Below are 20,268 nucleotides of genomic sequence, written 5' to 3' on the forward strand. Positions count from 1 at the left end.
TGCTGTCCAGGGGAAAGTCAGCATTAACGGCATTCTCTTGTCCGATGTATTTGGAAGTGCTACCCAACCTAAACACATACGACATGTAATACCTATAACTATTATTCTGCAAATGACGTAAATGCTGATGTAATTTTGTTCAGTGCCCCGTTCTCAGTAAAAAAAAAGTTCAAATGTGTGTAAAATCTTACGGGACTTAACTGCTAATGTCATCAATCCCTAACCTTACACAAAGGACAAACACACACACCCACACCCATGCCAGAGGGAGGACTCGAACCTCCGCCGGGACCAGCCGCACACTCCATGACTGCAGCGCTTCAGACCGCTCGGCTAATCCCTCGCGGCTGTCCTCAGTCACCAATAGAAATATTTGCACTTGTACCGGTTACACCCTGTACAAACTGGTCTACAGTTCGCTTCTTTTTGTATGTCCTGGCTAATCTGGGGAGCTATTGTATAGATTTTGAAATGCTTTACCTTACTACAGGACTAATTTTCAGAAAACTTTGCGTGTATAATCTATAAGTATTTCGTGGTAAATTGGCTGAAATATGAAGAATTCGTCAATCATCTCTGTGAAAATGAAAATGGCGCCATTGTCATCTACCGGTAAGTGGCAGACATAAAACTTGAAAATAAAACATTCTCTAAAGCCTTGGAATTCCTGGCACCGATATCTTGCCAGTATCAATATCGATAACAGGCACAAATCTTGGAGATTCTCGATCCCCGGAATGGATGAACTATCTGTATACGTAGTTAAGTTTGTACGGAACCTCGGTGTGCAAGTCCTACTCACACCTCTCCGGATTTTTTTTTTTAGTAGTCAGTATATTCATTGCATTCCTTGCTTCATTCACGAGATGTGCAAGTGTGGCTAAATGACTTAATAATGTATAAGCAAAAATAAATAGGTGTGTGACATGCGGAAATTTTGGTCAGTCCGGAGATCGTCCTCGGACAGCCGAAATGGTAAGACGACTGCTCGCGTTAGGCGGGAAATCCGGGTTCGAGTCCTGGCCAGGCGCAAATTTTCAGACGTCGCTTTCGCATGTAAGTTGAACGTCAGGAATAAATTATAGTGCGTCATATTTGAAACTCTAATGTGTTATCATGTACAAATATAAATTTTAAATATCTCAATTCACGTTACCTTTTTATTCAAGTAAAATTTGAGGAATGTCAAACATTAAATATTTTCAGTATAGGTTATCTAGTTAAATAAACATTTGTCAGTGTTTTCTTTTCTTTTAGATCTGAATATCATTAAGTCATTAAAACAAGTTACAAAAAAGACTAAATTTTAGACAGCACTCCCGATGAAAGAATAACTGTCCAAATAAGCCAAATAATTAGATACGCCCGTATAGAAGACAACATTGCGTGATTTCTAGAATCCTTCTTAGGCTTTTATACATCGGGCTGTTTATATCACGAAATAATGCAGTGGATATTTCAAAAGATATTCCACAGCAGGTGGAAAAAGATGGGCTGGATATTGCATTGTGCAGGGCTCAGAGTTATCCCAATGCCGCATCAGTGTCAAGAGTAACTGGAGTCCTTGGTACACAAAAAGGGTCAGAACACTGTTGCAGAAACAACGAAACAAACATGCCAAATTTAAACAGACGCAAAATCCCCAAGACTGGCGATCTTTTACAGAAGCTCGAAATTTAGCGCGGACTTCAATGCGAAATGCTTGTAACAGTTTCCACAACGAAAATTTTGTCTCGAAACTGGCAGAAAATCCTAAGAGATTCTGATGATATGTGAAGTATGTTAGCAGTAAGAAACAATCAATTCCTTCTCTGCGCGATAGCAATGGAGGAGATACTATCGAAAACAATGCTGCCAAAGCAGAGTTACTAAACACAGCCTTCCGAAATGCCTTCACAAAGGAAGATGAAGTAAATATTGCAGAATTCGAATCAAGAACAGCTGCCAACATGAGTAATGTAGAAGTAAATATCCTCGGAGTAGTGAAGCAACTTAAATCACTTATTAAAAGCAAGTCTTCTGGGTTATCGGTCTTATTGAATTAGGGAACGACGGGAAAGGAAGTCGGCCGTGCCCTTTCAAAGGAACCATCCCGGCATCTGCCTGGAGCGATTTAGGGAAATCACGGAAAACCTAAATCAGCCGGACGCGGGAAAGTTTTCTGGTCCAGACTGTATACCAATTAGGTACCTTTCAGAGTATGCTGATGCATTAGCTCCATACTTAACAATCATATACAAAGACTGGAAAGTTGCACAAGTCACACCAATATTCACGAAAGGTAGTAGGAGTAATCCACTTAATTACAGGCCCATTTCATTAACGTCGGTATGCAGCAGGATTTTGAAACATACATTGTGTTCGAACATTATGAATTACCTCGAACGAAACGGTCTATTGACACACAGTCAACATGGATTTAGAAAACATCGTTCTTGTAAAACATAACAAGTTCTTTATTCCCATGAAGTGTTGAATGCTATTGACAAGGGATTTCAGATCGATTCCGTATTTCTGGATTTCCGGAAGGCTTTTGACACTGTACCACACAAGCGGATTGTAGTGAAATTGCTTGCTTATGGAATATCGTCTCAGGTATGTGACTGGATTTGTGATTTCCTGTCAGAGACGTCGCCATTGACGGAAAGTCATCGATTAAAACAGAAGTGTTATAGGCCCTTTGCTGTTTCTTATCTTTATAAACGATTTGGGGGACAATCTGAGTAACCGTCTTAGGTTGTTTGAAGATGACGCTGTCGTTTATCAACTAATAAAGTCATCAGAAGGTCAAAACAAATTGCGAAAAGATTTTAAAAAAATATCTGAATGGTGTGAAATGTGGCAGTTGACCCTATATAACGAGAAGCGTGAGGTCATCCACATGAGTGCAAAAGGGAATTCGTTTAACTTCGGTTACACGATCAAATCTAAAGGCCGTAATCTCAACTAAATACCTAGGAATTATAATTACGAACAACTTAAATTGGAAGGAACACACAGAAAATGTTGTGGGGAAGGCTAACAAAAGACTGCGTTTTATTGGCAGGACACTTAGAAAATGTAACAGATCTACTGAGGCGACTGCCTACGCAACTCTTGTCCGTCCTCTTTTAGAATACTGCTGCGCGGTCTGGAATCCTTACCAGATAGGACTGACGGAGTACATCGAAATAGTTCAAAGAACGGCAGCACGTTTTGTATTTTCGCGAAATATGGGAGAGAGTGTCACTGAAATGATACAGGATTTGGGCTGGACATCATTAAAAGAAAGTCCTTTTTCGTTGCGACGGAATCTTCTCACGAAATTCCAATCACCAACTTTCTCCTCCGAATGCGAAAATATTTTTTTGACGCCGACCTACATAGGGAGAAACAATCACCACAATAAAATAAGGGAAATCAGAGCTCGTAGGGAAAGATATAGATGTTCGTTCATTCCGCGTGCTATATGAGATTGGAATAAAGGAGAATTCTGAAGGTCGTTCGATGAATTCTCTGCCAGGCACCTAAATGTGATTTGCAGAGTATCCATGTAGATGTATATGAGTATAAAGAAAAATTTGAGAAGTTACTCCAAAAGCTATGTTCAGTTACTGTATTAATCATTCCTTAAGTTTTGCGTAGAAAACTGCAGCTGAGACTGTTAAAATAAATATTTTAGAAATAAAATGTTGCCTGTTCACTACTTCGGATAGAGGCACATTTGTCAAAATGCAAACAGCGATGTACCTTTGCTTGTCTATCGTTTTTTTTTTTTTCAAACCGAACCGTTTCGTACTGGATGTGAGATCATACGCTGCTTAGGTATACTAATATAATGAGTGGCTCGCAACCTTCGCTCGAAGCCGGCGTAATTGGAGAAGGGACAACAAACCTCCCTATCGTTTACTGAAACGGCGGGGCAATCAGCTAAGTGGTCCCGGCAGAAGGCTGCGGAAGATCATATCTGTTTGATGAGCTTCCAGTCCTTCGCCTTCTGTGTCCGGCAGGGACAAACAGCTTAGCTTTATACGCTTCCTAAACACCAGCTTTATACGGTTCTTAAACCTTGACCTAGAACAGTCGTTCGCTGGTAATCACAGGAAACTGCTACACTTAGTCACGTGTTTCTGTTACTTGTCATTGCCAATGTTCTTCCTCAGTCTTTTGTTAAACACAATATGGTCCACAGTTCTCACAGAATAGGGTTAACAGCGCTAAACACGGCGTGGATACTCATTTTAGTTCCTTTTGGACAAAGCAGATAGCCCAGAAATGTACCTTTTTTAGCAATGTGTTCCACAGCTGATGTGCACGACTCATTCTGATATGCTACAGATTAACCATTATTAGCGTGCAAGAATTGCTAACAGCTATATTTTCTATTACAGAAACCGTATGGTGGCATAGCTTCTGGCGATACTAATTGCGGGCAGGTAAAGAAATCAGCGAGCGATTCTCTTATTGCACAAGAAAGATACTTATCCGTACTGCGCTCAGTGTAGCACAAGCCCCTGATAAAATGTCTCAGCAAGAAGGCCTGACAGTCAGGGAGCAGATAATAATGCTTTGTTGTTAATGAACGTAGCCATTTCGCTTTGTAAATTTCAACTACCCATCTGTTACCGTATCCTCAATATCACCTTTTTAAAGAAAATTGTTGGCATGATGTAAGACGTCTTTCTCTCTCAATGAAATTAACATTGTCAAGTTGCAGCCGAACTCCTCCGACAAAACTTCGGAAATCGTATACGGGTATTTTGGATTTTAGTATAAGTAAACCGGGGTCCAGAGTGGTTCGTTACAGAATAAAACCTTTCGCTATCTTTGTAGCTGTGTTGCAATGAAAACATTTCGACGGCGTGTTGGAAACAAACTTATTACATTCACACACGATACTTGCTACTGACAGCAGTAATGGACGCTGTACTTTTCGCTCTCAAACACATATTCAATATTGCTCAAGTCTGCTTCGCGTTTGTTTCTCCTGCAATGTCAGCTTCGCGTTAATTGTGATACGCAGTAGTATGGATAGATTTGCTGATGAAGAGTTGGTCGATATGCAACCCTTTTTTTAGTTCACTGAATTCAACAGAAGAGTGAGATGTTCTCGCTGCAACCATACTTTAGTATATTTAAATGTTCCATGGTGATGAAAGCTGCTACAAAGTCGTATGATAACTTGAGACTTGAAAAATTGTGTCTAAGGATGGGGCTGGTAGCCCCGAAATCGATCGTGAAACAATAAGAAATCTTAACATATGTTCTAAGAAGAAAAAAAAAAGCAAGGACGCCGGTTCTCTCCCAAATTGAGAACGATTGGAGCATTAGAGGCGGGGCCTTCCAACCAGCTCAGGATTTTGACGTTCTACCGCGCCAGCCGATGAAGGACGGAGGAAGAAGGACGCCAAAAGCAAACTAGCACTGAAAAAAAAAGGTAATTTCTGGTCAAGAGACGTCTACTAGTATCAAACATAGGCATTAATTTGAGGAAGAAATTTCTTAGAATGTACGTTTGGAGCACACAGCGTTGTATGGTAGCGAAACATAGACGGTGGGAAAACCAGAACAGGAAAATCGAAGCATTTGAGAGTGCTGCTATAGACGAATGTTGAAAATTAGATGGACTGATAAGGTAAGGAATGTGGAGGTTCTGAGCAGAATCAGGGAGGAAAGGAATATGTGGAAAACACTGACAAGGAGAAGGGACAGGTTGATAGGACATCTGTTGAGACATCAGGACTGCCTTCCATGGTACTAGAGGGAGCTGTAGAGGGCAAAAACTGTAGAGGAAGACGGATATTGGAATACGTCCGGTAAGTAATTGAGGACGTAGGCTACAATTGGTACTCTAAGATGAAGAGGTTAGCACAGGAGAGGAATTCGTGGCGGGTTGCGTCAATATAAGTAAAATAAAAATAAAATAAAAAACCCGCCGACTGGATAGAATTCAGCACGATATCATGAAGAGGACATCCAACAACTCTATCAATGTCAAGCTGAATAATTGCTTTCGTAAAGGCCAGAGGTAGACCAACATATTGCTGACTTGCTCAATTTGTGAAGGTCTTTCTCCTGAATTAATCATCCAGTTTTTCTGAAACTGTAATAATTTGTTTGTCTGTAAATGTACATCACATCTACCAGATTCCATCGCATTCGGATAAGCGCTTCGTGGTACGTAGTTCTTCTGGTCTGATTGTATTACAGTACCCTTGCATCTGTAGAAGGTCACCCAGCAGCAACTGTACGCCACCGTGGTACAACAACCGAGTTAGAAAACTGCTGCGGAAGCAAAGGGAACTTCACAGCAAACATAAACATAGCCAAAGCCTTGCAGACAAACAAAAATTACGCGAAGCGAAATGTAGTGTGAGGAGGGCTATGCGAGAGGCGTTCAATGAATTCGAAAGTAAAGTTCTATGTACTGACTTGGCAGAAAATCCTAAGAAATTTTGGTCTTATGTCAAAGCGGTAGGTGGATCAAAACAAAATGTCCAGACACTCTGTGACCAAAATGGTACTGAAACAGAGGATGACAGACTAAAGGCCGAAATACTAAATGTCTTTTTCCAAAGTTGTTTCACAGAGGAAGATTGCACTGTAGTTCCTTCTCTAGATTGTCGCACAGATGACAAAATGGTAGATATCGAAATAGACGACGGAGGGATAGAGAAACAATTAAAATCGCTCAAAAGAGGAAAGACCTCTGGACCTGATGGGATACCAGTTCAATTTTACACAGAGTACGCGAAGGAACTTGCCCCTCTTCTTGCAGCGGTGTACCGTAGGTCTCTAGAAGAGCGTAGCGTTCCAAAGGATTGGAAAAGGGCACAGGTCATCCCCGTTTTCAAGAAAGGACGTCGAACAGATGTGCAGAACTATAGACCTATATCTCTAACGTCGATCGGTTGCAGAATTTTGGAACACGTATTGTGTTCGAGTATAATGACTTTTCTGGAGACTAGAAATCTACTCTGTAGGAATCAGCATGGGTTTCGAAAAAGACGGTCATGTGAAACCCAGCTCGCGCTATTCGTCCACGAGACTCAGAGGGCCATAGACACGGGTTCACAGGTAGATGCCGTGTTTCTTGACTTCCGCAAGGCGTTCGATACAGTTCCCCACAGTCGTTTAATGAACAAAGTAAGAGCATATGGACTATCAGACCAATTGTGTGATTGGATTGAGGAGTTCCTAGATAACAGGACGCAGCATGTTATTCTCAATGGAGAGAAGTCTTCCGAAGTAAGAGTGATTTCAGGTGTGCCGCAGGGGAGTGTCATAGGACCGTTGCTATTCACAATATACATAAATGACCTGGTGGATGACATCGGAAGTTCACTGAGGCTTTTTGCAGATGATGCTGTGGTGTACCGAGAGGTTGTAACAATGGAAAATTGTATTGAAATGCAGGAGGATCTGCAGCGAATTGACGCATGGTGCAGGGAATGGCAATTGAATCTCAATGTAGACAAGTGTAATGTGCTGCGAATATACAGAAAGATAGATCCTTTATCATTTAGCTACAAAATAGCAGGTCAGCAACTGGAAGCAGTTAATACCATAAATTATCTGGGAGTACGCATTAGGAGTGATTTAAAATGGAATGATCATATAATGTTGATCGTCGGTAAAGCAGATGCCAGACTGAGATTCATTGGAAGAATCCTAAGGAAATGCAATCCGAAAACAAAGGAAGTAGGTTACAGTACGCTTGTTCGCCCACTGCTTGAATACTGCTCAGCAGTGTGGGATCCGTACCAGATAGGGTTGATAGAAGAGATAGAGAAGATCCAACGGAGAGCAGCGCGCTTCGTTACAGGATCATTTAGTAATCGCGAAAGCGTTACGGAGATGATAGATCAACTCCAGTGGAAGACTCTGCAGGAGAGACGCTCAGTAGCTCGGTACGGGCTTTTATTGAAGTTTCGAGAACATACCTTCACCGAAGAGTCAAGCAGTATATTGCTCCCTCCTACGTATATCTCGCGAAGAGACCATGAGGATAAAACCAGAGAGATTAGAGCCCACACAGAGGCATACCGACAGTCCTTCTTTCCACGAACAATACGAGACTGGAATAGAAGGGAGAACCGATAGAGGTACTGAAGGTACCCTCTGCCACACACCGTCAGGTGGCTTGCGGAGTATGGACGTAGATGTAGATGTAGATGTTCTTATTTTGTATCTTTTGGTGATAGCGTATTAGAAGCGTTTACAGTATTGTTAAGGTATTGTCAAGGAAACAAAGGTAATGGGGGGAACAAACAGAATAATATTTACATTACTACTCTGTAGCGAACCACTGGAGCCCATGGGTCTCTGATACTAAAAGGCCTCTTATACCGAAGTACTCAGAAAATATCCCTGAACAACTTTCGAGATCTTGCCAGTGTGCGTCATTGGAGACGGAGCACCAACTCGTTTTTTGGAAGGATGGAGAAGGAAATCGGACGTGCCCTTACAAAGTAACCATCCCAGCATTTGCCCTAAGCGAGTTAGGGAAATCACGGAAAACCTAAGTCCAGATGGTCGGATGCGGGTTTGAAACGTCGTCCTCCCGAATGCGATTCCACTGTGCTAACCACTGCGCTATTCCGCTAGATAAGGAGATCGGATTCGTTCTGCACATTTGGCAGGTACATTTCTTGGATTTTACTCTGAAATAAACTCAATTGCATTACAATTTATCACGTTTTAGTAATAGAACGTGAGCTGAGTGATGAACTAATTTTGTTGCCAGATGAATGCATTGGACTGTGACTCCCGACGTTCCGGGTTCGAGTCCCGGAACGGCACGTAGTTGTAGCTTGTCAGTCGCGCCCAGCGCCAGGCTGACGAGTGCTTTTCTTCCCACATCGCGTTTTCCGCACGCGATGAGGGCGCAGAAAGCGTGACCCTGCCGTGTTTGGCCGCACCCGCGGAATGCTAACCGGGAAACTGCTTTCACCAGGCGTGCGCTCACAATTTTCCAGACTTGATGCTGTATTCTTGGCGTTACTAGCTAATAACAGACCTATGTTAATGGCTTTTCAGACGGAACTGCAACCACAGAGCTGATCACAGGGCAATTACTAAAGAGAATAATACTGAATAGGTCGCAATTTACTCCCAACGTGAGAGCACTAACGCGCACCTCCGCTTAGTGGGAAGTGTTAGGCTAATGATAACTCGCTAAAGCCAAATCTGTTACTTTTTTGTGTCCACAATTCTACCCGCTTTCAACATCTATTTCTACGGGAACGGTTGCAACGAAATATTCTTTTGTATTTTTTTATTTGTTTTGACTGCTGTTTTGCAGAGGCTGTTATTATCGAAAATTTGTCTGACCAGCAGCAAAAGATTTTCACTGAGTTCCGCTTCGAAGACTTCAGGTAGAAAAGGAATGTCTCGTCTTTCATTTCGTGCCTCTGTTATCAGTGGGTCGGTCTTGTTGTCAAAAAGAGTGGGTTTACAAACGTTTACACGTGAAGATGGATACACACCACTCTGTCTTAAGTGTTATATGCATTTATCTCGAAATTTAGTTACGAAACTGGGATACAGAACTGTTTGTGACGATCTTCCTGCCTTTGTCAGGAAAACTGTGGTGGTAAAAATTTCGTTCCACCATGATCAATGAATTAATGAAAACCACCTCAGCTGTATAACTACAACAGCCGTTTGTAGAACATCTTCAGGTAAGTAAAAGTGTAATAATTCAGCTGAAGTGGTTTTCGTTAATCATTAAGCTCAACATGATCAAGATAATTAATGGATGCAGGTACCTCTGAGGTGGTTCCACTCCATCAGTTTAGCGTTCTCAGCCATTGAGTTGGGCTCTTACGAGGCGACTGTAGTCTAAGCAATCCGACATTTCTAACAACAAATTAAAAATTACTTTGAAAAACAATGTAGCAGAAATAACTAGGAAAAGAACGATAAAATTTCGGTAGATGTAGGAATTAGTGATATGGAGATTGTGTAACTAAAACACTACAACACGAAAGACATGTCGAGAAGCACAAAACTAAAGCACTGTACCACAGTGATTAGGTCAGAATGTATACATATGAATGCATAAACATGAACTGTAAGCGAGACAAGACTTGGAAGACAGGTTATTCGAAAAAAAACAATGGCTGCAATACAAACTACGCATAGTTAGAAAATGAAAAGTAATAACATAATACAAAAACACGCAGAAAATATTAGAAATAATGGCAAACTGATGGTTAATCTCCTCTGGACACCTCTATCGAATGAATGAGAACGGGATAACGAGACAAATATCCCTGTATTTCTGTACAATGAAGCCAATAATAGATGGGTTACAGAGATATGGAAAGATTTGAAAGTTAAAACGTAGAATCAGTCACATATAATGTAAAGGAACTAGTTTAACGCATTTGGAAGGTACATGGCTTCATCACCGGAAATATCTACACACAACAATCTTCATTACGTAAATACACTCAGATTCATTCACCCAAACTCCTCACAGCACATAGTGTCTTTGTCATGCGTTAACGTCCGGAAGTGTTATTCTAATGGAGGAGCGTTCACGCTTAATATACACTATGTGATCAAGAGTATTCGGACACCCCCAAAAACATACGTTTTTCATATTAGGTGCATTGTGCAGTCACTTACTGCCAGGTACTCCATATCAACGACCTCAGTAGTCGTTAGACATCGTGAGAGATCAGAATTGGGCACTCCGCGGAACTCACGGACTTCGAACGTGGTCAGGTTATTGGGTGTCACTTGCGTCATACGTCTGTACGCTAGATTTCCACACTCCTAAACATCACCAGGCCCACTGTTTCCCATGTGATAGTGAAGTGAAAACGTGAAGGGACATGTACAGCACAAAAGCATACAAGCCGACCTCGTCTGTTGACTGACAGAGACCGCTGACAGTTGAAGAGGGTCGTAACGTGTAACAGGCAGACATCTATCCAGACCATCACACAGGAATTCCAAGCTGTATCGGGACAGTTAGGCGGGAGGTGAGAAAACTTGGATTTCATGGTCGAGCGGCTGCTCATAAGCCACGCATCACGCCGGTAAATGCCAAACGACGCCCGCTGTAAGGAGCGTAAACATTGGACGATCAGTGTAAGAACTTTGTGTGGAGTGACGAATCACGTTACACAATGTGGCAATTCGATGGCAGGGTGTAGGTATGGCGAGTGTCCAGTGAACGTCTTCTGCCAGCTTGTGTAGTGCCAACAGTAAAATTCGGAGGCGGTGGTGTTATGGTGTGGTGGTGTTTTTCATGGAGGGAGTTTGCACCATTTGTTGTTTTTCGTGGCACTATCGCAGCACAGGCCTACACTGAAGAGCAATTCGGGGATGGCGATCTTTCAACGCGATTGAGCTCCAGTTCGTAATGCACAGCCTGTGGCGGAGTGGTTACAAGACAATAACATCCCTGTAATGGACTGGCATGCGGAGAGTCCTGACCTGAATCCTACAGAGCACCTTTGGGATGTTTTGGAACGCCGACTTACTGCCAGGCCTCACCGACCGACATCGAAACCTCTCCTCAGTGCAGCACTCCGTGAAGAATGGGCTACCATTCCCCAAGAAATCTTCCAGCACCTGACTGAACGTCTGCTTGCTAGAGTGGAAGCTGTCATCAACGTTAAGGGTGGGCCAACAGCATATTGAATTCCAGCATTACCGATGGAGGGCGCCACGAACTTGTATTTTTCAGCCAGGTGTCCGGATACTTTTGATCACAGTGTATACTGATTTATTTGCGATGCAGCATAGATACTTATGAGCTACGTTTTAAGAAGAGAACATGGTTACAAGGGAAGTTACAACTATAATTTTATTGACTTTGTGTGGTTTTTTTCCTTTCTTACCTGTGTACAATAGTGACACTACTGTGGACAGTTTTCATGGATGAACGTACAAGGATGTACCCCGTGCGAAGGAGATTCTTGTGTACTGATATTTGTTCTGATGAAGGCATGCACCTTCAGAACGTATAAAATCAGTGTTTTCCATATTGTGTTGCTGAACCTACAGTCTAGCTTTCAAGCTAAGTACAGCCACTATGTCACAAAAAGAAGTAGTATCAAAGCCTCGTATATAGCAGAAGAAAATATTATTAAGGATAAAATACTAAAATTTAGGTGGCTCTCAATGGAGAAAGTTAAGAAGCCAGTAGCAACATGGATAGAAGAAAGGAAAAGACAACTTGAAAAAAGAAAGAGTACTAGAAAGAAAGGAAAGATGGAAGAAAGATTGGAAGATGTTACCTGCGTCTAGGTGTAAAAAAAAAGTAACAATTCCATTAATGACCTGTATTGTCACTTCCACTGCAGAGTAGGATCCTACTGATGATAGGAATACATCTTATAGTAAGGATCTGGTAAGTGCTTTATCCTACCTGGCCGATCCGAAGACGTTACGTCGTTCTGGGCTGTTAGATCGGTAAATCACAGTAGTGTACATAACTCATCTCTTTCTCATTCTAGTCATATAGTTATTAATACATACAATAAATACGAGACACAATGTGCAGTAGTGTCTGTCAGTTACCGATATTTGAAAGAGTGAAAGGCAATGTCTTACCAGAAATCTGATCAGTCGAAGCCTCCCTTGTTCGCCTTTCGATAGTCTCACATTTACGTGCAACATTGATAAAGAACAGAATATCGATGAGTTCATGTCTGTGGCAGCAGTTACTTAACGGTGCTAGTCGGCCTTGGCCAGACCATTCCTGATCGTCACCATACCAGGTTTACGAAGAGGAGCCCGCAGTGAAAGGACGCTGGGTGCTGGACGCTACATTGCGGACTGCGCCTTAAAACGAGTCTGGGAGAAGCGCCGCGGAAGTGCGGGCCGAGCAAAACACCACAGCTCCAAACCGCAAACCTACTACTTGTCTCTGCTGCTCTGGGTCGTCGACACGAGGAAGCTTCATTGCCGGAATCGCAGCTTTAAATAATTTTAGACGCAGTTAATGAGTTCCAGACAAAAATGCCCCTATTCAGATTAAAACTATATCAAGGTTATAGCCGCATCAACTGGATATACACTTCTGGCGATTAAAACCTCAAAGCTACAAAGGTGACATCTAAGAGTAAGAAACATCAAATTGGCGTGATGTGTGTTACGCGCTTGGATATGCAAATCATTAACATTTCAGTGCAACCAGATAATGGAGGAAAGATTACACAGCACTTGTGTCATTCTGAAATTGGGCTTGAATGTGGTTTGTTGAGAAGATCGCGATATGCTTATTGTAAGAAGGAGAAATGTCTACCACCTGGTATCGGAGTTTGACAGCGGCAACATCATACCCTACTGAGACTGTGGGTTATCGTTCCTTGGTATTGCTCCTAGTGCTATAGTCAAGTCGGTATAATAAGATCCCTGACGAAACGGGTGCAGGCGCAACTAATAATCGACTATACAGCAACGACAAACACTGCGGCGTTGCCACAGACACGGTTAGAAAATCACGTTATGTGATTGGTTGAAGTAGGCGCGTGAATCTGCGGCGCCCTGCCCACTGGTAGTGTCAGGGATCAGCTTATGCCGACTCGACTATAGACTGGATCTCAGGACGGTCATGCGAATAAAGAATCGATGTGTTCAGGAGGGTCGTGCAGGATCTCCATAGTCTCACGCTATTAGTGCCGAGATCGGCCGTGCAGGATCGTATCCCAACTTTACGTACCTCGAATCAAGAAATGGGGCTGTTTGCAGGAAGACAAATACCTACACAGTGCGACCGACGTCTGTACCCTACATACTGTCAGCAAGGCGATCAATGTTGGGTTTTCACTTGACACGGTATCGCAGTGCGAGAGGCACGCCGACGGTGAAGTGCACAACAGACCACAACACAGAAGTGGTAGAAAGTCGTCTTTTCAGAGGAGATCACTTTCTGTGTAAAGCTTCATGATGGACGTATCTGCTTGTGGAGTCTCCAAGGAAGAAGTATTAGATAGCATTCATCATCGTTTTTTCTTTGAAATTCAACTCTTAGCATGATTGTGTAATGTGTCACTGCCTATGTAACGTCACCACCTGTTATTTGCATAATGCCCGTGCTTTTCTGAGCTGCCTCCATACAGCTTTCGACTGTTGCCCTAGCCAACACCATCACGAGATCTGTCACCCAATGAAAGCATCTGATCACTGCTTGCCGAGGGAGAAGAGAAGTAGTTCTCCATACTAAGTTTCGCATCCTTCATAGCCTCAGATCTCTAACACGGTCAGCCATATATTCTTCCTACTATGCTGTATATTCATTTTTATTCTTCCTATTGTACTGTATTTGCACAATAAATAAAAGGATATTATTTGTTGCCGTTTCTGGTGTTGCAATTTTAATGGCCAATGGTGTACATCCACGAGCCTTAGGACGAGAGTTTCTCTCTCACTGTGAAGTGCTTCCTTCAAAGAACTGTTGATATACAAGCACACGCATTTCCCAAGGTGCACAAAGAAAATTCAGTCCTCCGTGAAATATACGAGCACGACTCATGGTGCCGACGATTATATCGGAAAATTTCCTTCGTGCTACTGAGTTAACTGATTCTTCTGCATGCCATAGAAGGTGACACTGTCATACACATAAAAAGAAAAAGTGCGCAGTACGACAGCATAGATACCTTTCAAACTTTTCTACCGAAGTTATTGAAAAGTACGTGGTAAAGTACATTTTAACCGTAACGGGTGTTAGATTTTCTTTCCGTCACTTTCTCCGACAGGGCATTTTTCCTTTGTGTATTTAACCCCCTATCCGTAACGAATATTCTTAGTTTTTTCGGAGGTGAGGAGTTCCCGAAATTTTTGTAGACTAGTTGTGTGTCAAGTAAACCTGGAACCACTCTTATTGCTCTTCTTTGTATGCACTCGGCGTTCCCCTTATGTCACGTGTTACAAATCACGAACACATAAACAGTGTTCCTTATGCAATGAGTTTCATAAAAAGGATCAGTTTCCTTGTGCTCTACAGAGGAATGAATTTATCCATGTTATATGGAAATGAATGAGGTTCGCATCTGACTTACACATTTTGCGCTCTAGTCAGGTTTTAATACCAATGTTCAATTTGGCACTACGTGTTTCACCAACGTACCCCTTCATCGTGTGGTGATCTACGAATTACACATTATTTTGTCTGATTAAACATGTATGCTAATCCTGTCGTTATAGGGCGAGCCAACGGGGTTAGGTGATGAACTTTCGTTGGCTCTGTGTAGTTAATTTGCTTTAGACATTGGATAAAAAGAGATCGGTGTACTTTCCGCGTCAAATTCGTATAAAAGGCCAAGCCTGTGACGAATGCCTCCATTATTGTCGTCAGGGACTAATTCTGACTGCCAATTTGTATTTCTTCTGTGTCTCAAATCTGCAACCATTCTCACTACCCTTACCTAGGCTATGTTCATCCGGCAGTCCTGTCAATTCACTCTGGTACGAATCCCAAAGACAGCCCCAGAAGACAATGACTGAGGCATTCACCCGAAGCTTGGGATTTTATGCGAACTGGACGCGGTGAGACAACTGAGAACATTTATCCCAATACTCCATCGTGGAAGACTTCCCAGTCTTATAATAGATTGGATTCTGTAGTATAAAGCGGTGCGTGCTCGCTGGCGAGACGAGGAAGTGACCCAGAGTCGGTTCGAAACCGTGCGACGGATCAACGACCGGTAGTTTGGTACGCTGATCATCCTCAATGTGGTGTTTACATCGTTTTTCATGCTCGCTCATGTATTCTCCGCCTCAAAAACAACTATAACCCATCGACGGTAGAATCATGCTGTGAAACGGAGACACCTCTTATACTAGCAGAAATTAACGTTAACTTACATCTAGTAAGAAAATGGGTTTCATTTCTGACCTATAGACCACATACGATTAATGAAAACAATGGCTACACTTACACATGTGCCTATAAGGGAAGTCTTGGAACCGACAAAGGACGCTATATTATTAGGAAATTACACCTGAAAACAGATGTTATTATATTTAAAATATATAACGACCAATATTAATATATAGTAAACTTTTCTTACAGATCGTGTATAATGTGTTAATAGATATTATTTTATTGTTGAAAACACTCAAGAAATTAGGAAGAGTTTATGTTCTTAATGACACCAAAACCCTACCGTAGAGAAGCCTTTGAAAAACGAAAGAAAAACTTCGTTGCCTTACAGCTTTTCTTACAGAAATTTTATATGTAGGATGAACCAAATTCACTACCTGCCTACATAAGCAACAACAACAAAATCTGTATATGTAAAATGCAGTGTGCTGAATGATTGAGTCATCATCACGGAACCCAAGTCGCCAAGGATGGAAATATGAAATTTGGAGACGGAATTGATCTTATACTCTAGGCGTCGCTAAGAATGAACTTTTCGAAATTTCGTACCTAAGGGGGTGAAAAATGGGATGAAAAGCTTTTTGAAAATATGTCACTATTATGGCAATTTTTAAGATAGACCTACGAAAATTGGTATTTGGTTTCTTGGTCAGAAATAAAAAAAAATTGTTTCAGAATTTTGAAAATTTAACGCCAATGGGGGTGAAATAATGGATGAAAATGTTTTCGAAAATAAATCATTAGTAAAGAATAAAGTATTTTTAAGCTACATCTGTGAAAATTGGTATTTGACTTCTCAGTTACAAATAAAAAATACGTGTTTCAGTTTTTTTAAGGATTTCAACCCCTAAGGGGATGAAATGTTTCATGAAAATATTTCGTTATGAAAGTGTTTTTAAAGCAAAATACATGAAAATTTAAATTTGGCTTCTCGATTAGAAATTAAAAAATACGTGTTTCATTGTTTGGACATTCAACACCTATGGGGATGAAATAGGGTATAAAGTTTTTATGAGAATATTTCTCTAAGCAAGCCTTTTTGAAGCTAAGTCTTTGAAAATTTGTATTTGATTTCTTTGTTAGAAATTAAAAAATTACTCGTTTCATTGCTTTTGGAAACTCAAAGAAATAAAAAAAATTACGTGTTTCACCGCTTTCGCGAACTCAGCTCCTCAGGGGGTGAAATGGGGGGTGAAAATTTTTACGAAAATATTTCGGTATTTAAAAAAATTTAAAATTAAATCTGTGAAAATCGGTTTATCACTTCTTGGTGATATGTAAAGAAATATGTTTTAGAGATGAAAGTTTCTATGGAAATATCACCCTAACGACGCAGAGGCAGGATTAACTAAAACCTTTGGCTCCAGATACCAGAGTCGCTTTTCGGTCAAAAGTACTTTCGGGAAAGATCATGTTTCTACGGCCTTCATTAGCGTGAAAACTTTAGAAGGTGTTACAGTTTGCGAACAACGTAAAAATGCGAATAAAAAAAGATCCTTGCAGACCATTCAGTCTACGTAAGTGGCGCAGCGATCGATAAGCTAATGTCACACACATTGCAAATGTAATCAGACAAAGTTGTGTATAATTAGTAAATGAGCACCTGATATTGGCTACATGTATTCGAAATGCTTTGTTACACATTGACATTGGTATCAAAACGCGTCTGATGAAGATAATATTGGCGTTTAATAAAAATGAAAAACGTAACCTGTGAATTTCTAAATTTATTCTGAATTTGGTGACTGAATTGTCATTTCCTCCGTTAAAAGGGGAATGTGAATGAGTGGTTCAATTTGTTTCCGGTTTATGACAGCAGCTGTTGCACCCGGAATAATGGTTTGCGAAACAGGTGCGGCGAGCGCAGAGAACAGAAAGAAGCCGTGCAACCGGAATGGGCGTCGACTCCGTTATGCAAGTGGGCAGTGGCTGCGGCGATTCTGTGATCGGTGGGCAGTGGCCACTGTGTTTGCGGTGGGGACCGCTCACTCCACTTTCACTGGTCTCCCAGCCTCTTGCTGACACACTGCAGGATTCCCTGGAACCGGCGGTGCCGCTGAGAGGAATGCCCCATTCCCTAGCAGACAAGTGTTTATTAGCCAAACAAACGGATACTGCGTGAAGTGCGCCGGCCGGCCGAGCGGTTCCAGGCACTACAGTCTGGAACCGCGCGACCGCTACGGTCGCAGGTTCGAATCCTGCCTCGGGCATGGATGTGTGTGATGTCCTTAGGTTAGTTAGGTTTAAGTAGTTCTAAGTTCTAGGGGATTGATGACCTCCGATATTAAGTCCCATAGTGCTCAGAGCCATTTGAACCATTTTTGAACTGCGTGAAGTGCCTAGTGGCAGTACCATCAGAAGAAGTAGGAGCTGCCTGCTGTAGACAGGTACAAACGACCAAAGTGTAATTGTAAGAGTCTTTGGATACGGAAAGTAGGCAGAGGTTGAGAACTGGGTAGGTAGCATTGTAGTGCGTCCTCGACGTTATTCATTCTGTATTCAGAACATGCGATACGGAAAATGGGGGAAAAATTGGAAAAGGAACTAACATTCAGGAAGAAGAAATCAAATCTTTGAGGTCTGTGGCTGACTTTGTAATTAAAAACAGCATATGACTTGGAAGAGCAGTTGAATGGAATAGAAATGTCTTGAAAAAAGATTATAAAATGAACATCAGCACATTGGTAATGGCATGTAGATTAATTAAATGAAACGATGCTGGGGGAAGTAGATTAGCAAATCAAATACTCAAAGTAGTATTGAGTTTTGCTATTTTGACAGCAGAATGACTGATGGCCATAGTGGAGAGTGTATCAAGAGCAAAATGGCAATTGCAAGAAAAATGGTTTTGAGAAAAAGAAGTTTGTTGAAATCTAAAATAAATGTAAGTGTGACGAAGTCTTTTCTGAAGGTATTTGGCAGGAGCGTAGCCTTGTAAGGAAGTGAAACAGCAGGCCTTTGTGGCCGAGCGGTTCTAGGCACTACAGTCTGGAACCGCGCGACCGCTACGGTCGCAGGTTCGAATCCTGCCTCGGGCATGGATGTGTGTGATGTTCTTAGGTTTGTTAGGTTTGAGTAGTTCTAAGTTCTAGGGGACTGATGACCTCAGATGTTAAGTCCCATAGTGCTCAGAGCCATTTGAACCATTTGAAGTGAAACATTAACGATGAACATTTTGAACAAGAAAATAGAAGCTTTTGAAATGTGATGCTACAGAAAATTGCTGAAGGATAGATGGGAATATCGAATAGCTAACGAAGAGATACTGAACCGAATTGGAAAGAAAATAAATTTATAGCATAACTTGAGTAAAACAAGGGATGGCTTAATACGGCACATTCTGAGGCACCAAGGAATCATCAGTTTGGTACTGGAAGGAAGTGGTGGATGAAAACATTGTAAAGAGAAATCGCAGTTTCACTATAGTAAGCAGGCTCAAATGGATGTTATGTAGAGTTGTAAAGCTACTGTAGGCTACTGTATACTCTCTTAAGTAAGCCTAGACTACGACAGTTTTCCTAGTAGCTTCGGTCAGTTAAGGTCATACTTGCAGTACCTGCGCATTAAGTGTGTTGCATACGTATTGGGTGTTACCGCATGATGATCACTTTCTTTACACATGCGATCAGTGTCTTACTAGGTTTGCCTAGAAACTGGAAGTGGTCAACCGTCTAGAAACTGAGAGAGGATGTACAAAGGGCCACATAATCGACGGAACATTTTTGTTGTAGATAATTATCTTCCTCTCTGTTACTAAAAATGAACAGCATTTATAGTAAAATTGAATTTATCAGTGTTTAATTCATGTTTTATTCGAAATGAGTTTATTTCTAACGTGGAACCGAGGGATGTTATAGTAAAAATAAGTAACGAAAGCAATGCAGATTTATCACATAGCGCTAGAACATAATTTTCACAAAAATAAAAAAATCGTAAAACAAAAGCATATTAAACATCGCTTCAAAACATCGTCGAACTTGCATAAAACATAGCTGCTATACATAAATACCTTTAGCATTATCAGTAATAACAGTAAACTTTTCCCTTTGATCATGATTGGGTATAAAATAACAGCAATATCAATAGATATTTTTTATATTTGTGCATATAAACTGTACTTTCATCAAAAGTTTTGTTGCATAAAAGAGCAGAAGTTATGCGGCAACTAATTTTTATTACATATAAAATACAATTTACATTCTGGAAGGATTTAAAATGTACAATGAATGATGTGCGGTTCTAATTAGATGCAAAACAAATAAAACAAAAAACAAAGAGAAGTCGTCGGCTCCCAGTTTGTCTCTTACATATTCATTTATGTTTCTTTCCCCCACCACGTTACTAATACTATTGGTAATCCTATCATTTACTACGTCCTTTACGTACTGTACCGTAACTACCGAACCGTAGTTTTGGTAGAGCGCAGCTTTCGATGTAGG

General features: G+C 41.3%; 1 protein-coding gene across 1 annotated transcript in view; it reads left to right on the forward strand.

Moving 5' to 3' along the window:
* LOC124795499 (chorion peroxidase-like) overlaps positions 1–20,268 on the forward strand; it is a 244,959-nt gene that overhangs the window by 117,643 nt on the left and 107,048 nt on the right. The gene's annotated exons all lie outside the window — the stretch shown is intronic.

Source organism: Schistocerca piceifrons, chromosome 1, assembly GCF_021461385.2.
Source record: "Schistocerca piceifrons isolate TAMUIC-IGC-003096 chromosome 1, iqSchPice1.1, whole genome shotgun sequence".
Classification (NCBI taxonomy): domain Eukaryota; kingdom Metazoa; phylum Arthropoda; class Insecta; order Orthoptera; family Acrididae; genus Schistocerca; species Schistocerca piceifrons.